This window comes from Capsicum annuum, chromosome 5, assembly GCF_002878395.1.
Source record: "Capsicum annuum cultivar UCD-10X-F1 chromosome 5, UCD10Xv1.1, whole genome shotgun sequence".
Classification (NCBI taxonomy): Eukaryota; Viridiplantae; Streptophyta; class Magnoliopsida; order Solanales; family Solanaceae; genus Capsicum; species Capsicum annuum.
Window position 1 is genome coordinate 47,696,068 of NC_061115.1, and position 5,246 is coordinate 47,701,313.

Sequence of the window (5,246 nt, forward strand, 5' to 3'; positions counted from 1 at the left end):
TTTTTTTTAATTTTCAAGATTGTTTTGATTTACGATAGGAGAAGATATGCAGAGGATGATGTTAGTATATTAATTAGTGATTTTCTTTAATTGGTGGCATCAACAGAAGAGCGGAGGTGGATGGAAATGGGGTGGGGGAGGAACTCTAGAATTTAAACTCTATGTATTCAATCTCTAAGGTTCTTTTACCAAAAATATTTATGAATCTTCTCATTGAATCGTTGTATTTTAAAATTATAGGTTAACACCTATGTGATAAATTTCTGCTTATAAATTTATGCTTCATGTTGAAGTGTTGAATTCAGATGAACGCAATGAGACATCTATACATTTACCATGAAGAGAATAATTGAGAAAGTTTTTTATGATGTTAAATAGATGTACTCTTTATCTTTAGATAACTTCGAATGTTTTTGATCTTAAATTAGTGCCATTAGAATATATAGCAGTGAAGAATTATAGCAATGATATGAGTTATTAAGAGCTAAATCTAGAAGAAGAAAAAATCGATATATGTAATATCCAAAACTATCAAGAGTGAATAAGTCCTCTCCTTTGGTGGAGAACAAGTTTTCTTAAGAATTTTATAAGCACCTTTAAATTTGATACATAAAATTTCTCCAGGATGACGCTTGAGTGACATTCACACAAGAAGCCACGACTGAGCGAGACAAAGGTTGGGTCAAACTTGATAATTGTAGTCTAAATTTTGTATTAGAAATTTCATCTTCATCTAAATAATAAAACTTGTCAATTATTTTTTATAATACTTTAGTTTGATTTAGGTTTAATTTGATTTTATCTTTTTTATTTATTTTTTGTATTATATTTTTCTTGAATTAATAACTAATAATAACTCTAATTGACTTTTAATTTAAGGACTTTACGTGAAACCTTGCTAATGTCCTTTTAACGCATGAAGCTCTTTTGTGAAATATATGTTATGATTGAAGAAACAAATTTGTTTGTGATTTGAGGTAAGATTTTTTAACAATTTATTTTAATGTCAATTGCTATTTTATGATAATGTTACTTTTTCATATATAATTTTATTGATTGACGAGAAACACTCGTGCAAAGCACGTACACTAAAATAGTAAAGGAGAAATATAATAAAGTGACTCTAGCGACGCAGTGCAAATGGCAAGACATCAATCTTCCTCGTGACTTTGAAATTCATCAGCTTCAATTCTTATGTCTTTTAAAAGAATTTATCGCTCTCATGTTTACATATATAAAATGTTTTTTGTTCAGGTTGAAACAGTAGACTTATAGCTTAACAAACCCGTGAACCAATCAGTCCAAAGTACCATCGTTAATTTGACTATGTGCGACGAGATAATAATATACCTCAAGGAAGGATGCTTTTATTTCCGTAGTTAGTTTTGTGTTATGTTTTTTTTCCTCGTTAGTAAAATAGATTAAGAACGATTTACAGAACTCAAATGAATGATATAGTCAACAGAGTTACCTTTTGCCTCTTGATATTTAGGCTCAACTCATACTTGTATGAGGCATTATTTTATATCTAAAAATTATACAAATATACATCTTATATTTTTAATATTATAAAAAATATCAACTCTCTAAACATATTACAAAAATTCCAACATATACACAAAATGCTATGTATATGTTGGCTATGTTATGTATATTAATAGGAAAAGAGAGTAAAATAATTTAAAAAATGGAAGAGAGTGTAATTACTTTCAAAAGCGTTGGTATTTATTCTTGTATTCCTTTATCTCTTCTCTTCCCCCCCCCCCCCCCCCTCCCTCCCCCGTTTTTCTTCAAAATATTTTGTTTCTCTATTTTATTTTATGCTTTTTATAGAGGTCTTCTAGAAAGTGTTCATGTATTATTTTTTAACATAATTTAAAATATTTTTGGATTCAAAAATTTAATTTTGAAGAATAATTTGTAATAATTTTGGTTAGCTGACTTGATTAGTGAGATTTTTTTGTGTGTGTAATGAAATTTTAATCGATTTCTTTGTGATCGATACATGAATTTTAAGTAGAATTATTCATATTTTGGTTTGAATTTTTGTTGTTTAAATTAAAATTAAATTAATTTAGCTAATTTTTAATTATTCAAATAAAATAAAAATAAATGTAGTACACATTTATCAATTTCATTGTTAGTTTGGTTTTCTTTTTCCAAAAAAAGAATTTTTTACTAATGATATTTATTTCTTTTTTTTCTTTCGTGGAAAAGAAATTTCATTAGTTTCTAACTGGTACTCATGAACTATTTTTTTTTTTAATATGATGACTATAATTTTCTTTTAATTATGAATAATGTCTTAGGATATATTGTTTAATTAGGTGAACATAATTTATAAGAAATACTATAAAAATATCTTGGTAAAAGTCTCATAATTTATCTTTACATAAATTGACTTGGAGTCATAATAAGAGTGTGCCATGCTCTGGGAAAGCTGTGATAAGGGAGTGTCACACCCTTGGAGTGGCATGATAAGGGTGTGACATTCCCAAGGGCGGCGTGACATGCCCAAGGGCACAGAAATGCTAGTTTTTTTTTTGTCTAGAGTTGAGAGATTTTGGTCTTTTACCAATTAAAAGACTTCTCAATCATATATAACTCAATTCTTACCCTCATAACTCCAATTATTTGATCCTTCTCCTCCCAAAAGAAACCTTAAGAACACAAAAGATGAGTTTTCAACAAAATTCAAGCTTTTAAGGCCCAATTCGAATTTCCCTCATGAAATTCCAGAAGTCCACATATGTGGGGTTCGAACAAGGATAACCTTTCATATTCCGCACAAAAGTTGAGTTTTTATATCTGTTTTAAAGAATTGATAACTAGGTTCATACCCACTTTTCATATGCCTTGAGATTATGATGTTTCCTCGTGAGTTTCACTTTATTTAACACAAGATTTCATGTTTACTTATGTTTTTATCCACAAAATTAATATTATGAGATAAGTTTCAGTATTTTGACATGCGGATTCGTAAGTTGATACATGTACATGATTTTCAACATGATTCAGCTAGTTTACCAGTGAAAGTATGTGATTTTCATGCTTATTTAAGTTTATCTATGAAAGTGAATTCAAACATGGAGTTATAACATTTTGATATGAAGTTTTCATGAGTTCATCAAAAATGACAATTTGAGCATTGATTATTTAGTTTACAAGAAGTTCAAGTTTACTAGTTTGAGTTTCAAAAGCATTGTAGCATAATCACAGTTTCAGTTTTATATGAAATTTCAGACAAGCTATGAAGTTCACAAAAGAAACTAAGAATTTAAGATAGAAATAATGGCATATCATATTTTCAGACTTATCATCTTATATGCCTATTTTAAGGTGAACTTCATAGATACAGTTTGAGCAATAGTATAAGTTTTGGGAGTAGCATGTAGCACCGAGGGGAAAAGTGGGTTTTGCACATCCTACTTCTCAAAAACTATGTGCCACCATAGGTTATTTTAGCTTGTCCTAACGGAAATGTCATTTATATTATTTAGCTTGTCCAATAGGACATGTTTAGGTGATCCCACAATTAGCCTTTATACCCTGGTAAAGTACATTAGGTCATTGCGATGAGGATTTGAGTTATCGTGCCCTTTTGATGAGGGTTTGAGTCATCAGACTTCATGTTGATCGTATGGTTTATGTCGATTTTGAGAATATCCCACAGAAAAGACAATTTCAAAAACTAAGTGTAGTGACTCATCCAGTTTATCAAATTATGCTTTGTTATTCATGTTTTGTGATTTTTCAGTTTTCAGTATCTTGGTGAGTCTATTTACACTTAGCATGCATGATTTGAAAGTAAGTTTAGCTTCAGTTTTACTTATTTCATTCATCCCCACTTACTCCAGAGGTACTGACCACATATATATTTCTGTGACTGCATTATCTCATAATGTAGGTACTAGTTGTAGCCTATTATATCATGGCCAGGCGGTTCGTAGTTTTCAGCCAGCAGGTAATGAGTTTTCTTTATTTGAGTACTCTAGTTAGTTTGTAGATTCAGTATTTTATTTCTATTTATTTGTATTGATTAGGGATAGTTGGGGGTCATGTCACGGCTACCTATAGTCAGTATTAGTAGAGGCTTCATAGACAGCCAGTTAGAGTTAATGTATTCAGTTTTATTTTCTTTAGTATAATCAGTGTTGTAAGTTTTTAAACAATATTGTGTTGAATAAGTTTAGATAAAGATATCTCTTCTGCTTATTACTTTCAATTTTATGTATTTTATTCAGTTGCTCACGAGTTATGCCATTATCATAGGTTAGCTTAGGATCACTTTTGGTTCTTGGGGTCACTTGTGATTCTAAGCACCATATGACATCCAGGAGGTAGTCTCGGGACGTTACAAAATATACATACATACATACATACACACATATATACATACAAAGGAAAAGACATATAAACCATCCTAAACTATACCCAAATAGTCGAAGATACATCTAAATTATTAAACGGAGTTAATACACACCTAAACTATATAAAAGTGAATTTATGTCCACCTTTATGCACCTACAACCAGTCATAAGATGAAAGTGATTTATACTCGTGACACATTACTTTCATAGTTGATTTTATATCAGACTTAATTTAAGAAAAAAATCATGTCACCAATTGCTTTTTCTTCAATATAACACCACCAAAACTTCATTAAACCACATTCAACATCATTAGAAACTCACATTGTCACTACCATTGACTTCACCATCCACAATTAAATTAACCATCAGAATAATCCCACAACATTGTCACCACTAAATCCAATATTAAACTACTATGATTATAACTATTGTCTCTAATCTCTCTACAAGAAATTTCACCATCCACCATCAAATTCATTACCAGAAACAAACCATTATATTATCACCACAAAAAATTACTACAAACACTTGATCCATCACTAATAATGCTAAAATAAAAATGGTTAAATCTTTTTAAAAAAATCTTCAAGATACAAACAAAAAGTTGGGACCAAAAATCACAAATGAGGAATCTCCACCAAATTCACCAAAAATAATACCATCATCATTATTGTTATCAGAATTAACAACAACAATCACCACAAATTTTTGTATTTACCTCAAAATTATACCATTGTCATTATCACTCATCAATAATAAAAATTCACCCATTATTAATACTTTACTCATCATTAATTCCACCATTCAATGGTGGAGATAAGTAATAAATTGATGAAAGATGATAAATCTAATGGAGTAAAGTGACGATAATAA